General features: G+C 43.0%; 1 non-coding gene across 1 annotated transcript; it reads left to right on the top strand.

The window, feature by feature from the left end:
• The first annotated feature begins 1,695 nt into the window (after positions 1–1,695).
• On the top strand, positions 1,696–1,768 carry Trnat-agu. The gene has a single exon. It is a non-coding gene; the product is annotated as a tRNA-Thr (tRNA).
• The last annotated feature ends 514 nt before the right edge of the window (positions 1,769–2,282 follow it).

The following is a 2,282-nucleotide window of genomic DNA, read 5'->3' as shown; positions in this document are numbered from 1 at the left end:
TGACAGTGTGTTTACGTCTGGTGCAGTACGAACTTTCAGCGTGCCAACTACTGTAGTGCCTCCCCTTGACGTTGCAGGAAGAGAGGCACGTGGACGCTGATGGGCACAACGACAACTCTGGTGACAGAGTGGAACCACGTCGGCTTTTCAGGCGAGTCCCGGGTCTGGGTATAGTAAACCAATGAACATAACTATATGCTGAGTCTCCTAGGAGACCAGCGTTGCGAGATTAAGTGTGGCCTTAACACCTGTCGTGATGGTATGGGAAGCGGTTCTAGGCGCTTCAGTCCGGAACCGCGCGACTGCTAAGGTCGCAGGTTCGAATCCAGCCTTGCGCATGGATGTGTGTGATGTCCTTAGGTTAGTTAGGTTTAAGTCGTTCTAAGTTCTAGGGGACTGATGACCTCAGATGTTAAGTCCCATAGTGCTCAGAGCGATTTGAACCATTTGATGGTATGGGGTGTCATTGGGTATAGAACATAATCACCTCTGGTTCACCTAGCAAGTGATTTGGACTGCAGCCGTTGCATTTGTCACTGGTTAAGTCCGTTGGAGTTGTATGTGATATAATGTTTCAACCTTGCTGCCCCTGCTGTCCTCGTTCCGGAGGGTGCTCGACTGTTACCGTGCCCATTGGAAATATTTAGTCGTGAATTGCCGAGAAACTACTACTCACCAAACCCCACGATTCATGAAATGTCACAAGTAGATAAAACTGCTTTGAATGACGTTCCCATATTTGTCATCCAAATTTAGTTTGTATCTATGCCCAGCCGGGTTAGAGCCGTTGTTGCTACCAGAGGTGACAGCTCGAACACTGTCTAATCCCAGCACAATAAGTAAAGTATTGTTATTTGTTATCCTTACAGGTATTGTGATTTTAATGCCCGGCAGCATGTTTTTATACTTCATTCATGATCAGATTCGATTGTTCATCTTCATCACACCATCAAAAAATCAATCATCTGATACAACGTAACCTATCTCAGTTTTGTGCACACATTACTGGTGGTTATAGTCTAGTACTGACATATCCTCGATAGAGAACAAATGAAATAACCGTCACATACAAAACAAATTAATTTATTCAACGAACACACTATAATAAGTTAAAACATTACGACCTCTTGTGGGGCGGCGGGTAAAATATGTAGTTTGTCATTAATTTGTTATTTAAAATCGTAAGCTGAAATGTTTAGTAGTCTTGTCCGACTTTTGGATTCCACGGCCTTTTACTGGGGCTTGTAATGTATTTGTGTGAACAGGCAGAAAGGGATGGAGAATGTACTGTCCAATAATCTGCAGTTGACAAATACACAATTCTGCACGTCTAACCTGAAATAAAACGTTTTTCTAATTTTTGACACTCAAATGCTTTTTATTAAATAATTCAAAAAGTAATTGAGGTAGCTTCACGAAAACTTCTAGTATATGTTTTTATGACGCAATGAACCTAATTCCAAAAAGAGATCTCTCTAACTTCAATGTTATGTGCTTTTGAAGTTTCGAAAGAAATAGGAATAACTCAAAAAGTAAAAAAAATGTAGTTTCCTGAAATCCTTTACGGAATGTTTTTGTAACCAACTAAACCTATGGAGGAAATGGACAGGGGCTGCGAGTAGATAGCACTCGATGGGTGTGTGGATCGGCCGCGAGTCGTGCCGAGGTAGTCCGTACAGCCGCGATTACGCTGTCTTCCGGATGGCGCAGTGGTTACCGCATTTGCCTAGTAAGAAAGAGATCCTGGGTTCGAATCCCAGTCCGGTACACGTTTTCATTCGCCGCCGCCGATTCGGCGTAATGTCCCAATGCAACTGACAGTACTGACCCCTCTCCTTTTCTTTCCTTTCTTCTCCTCTCCACCTTCAGTTTACATACAACTGAACCTCAATGCTAAAGTACATCTCTCTGACTTTAATACTAGAAGTTTTAAAATCTCGTGAAAACTGAAATTTGGGTAAACTAATTATCGGGTGGTGTTGAGACTCGAAACATTTAATATTGGTGTAGGTGTACATAATCTGGCAGTTCTGCAGAAGATCACTTCGATGAGGACACACTCAGGGTCTTCCGTCTCGTGTTAACCACAACGTACTTCAAATGTGGTGGAAAATTCTATGAACAAACAGATGGTGTTGCCATGGGTTCCCCCCTGGCCCCAAGTATTGACAACTTGTACATGGAGCACTTTGAAGATGTGGCACTGAACACCGCCCGCCATAAACCAAAGATCTTCTATAGATGCTTAGACGACATTTTTGTAGTGTGGCCCCATGGCAAGG

The sequence above is a fragment of the Schistocerca piceifrons genome, chromosome 1, assembly GCF_021461385.2.
Source record: "Schistocerca piceifrons isolate TAMUIC-IGC-003096 chromosome 1, iqSchPice1.1, whole genome shotgun sequence".
In the NCBI taxonomy this organism is placed as follows: domain Eukaryota; kingdom Metazoa; phylum Arthropoda; class Insecta; order Orthoptera; family Acrididae; genus Schistocerca; species Schistocerca piceifrons.
This window is presented reverse-complemented; position numbering and strand designations above follow the sequence as displayed.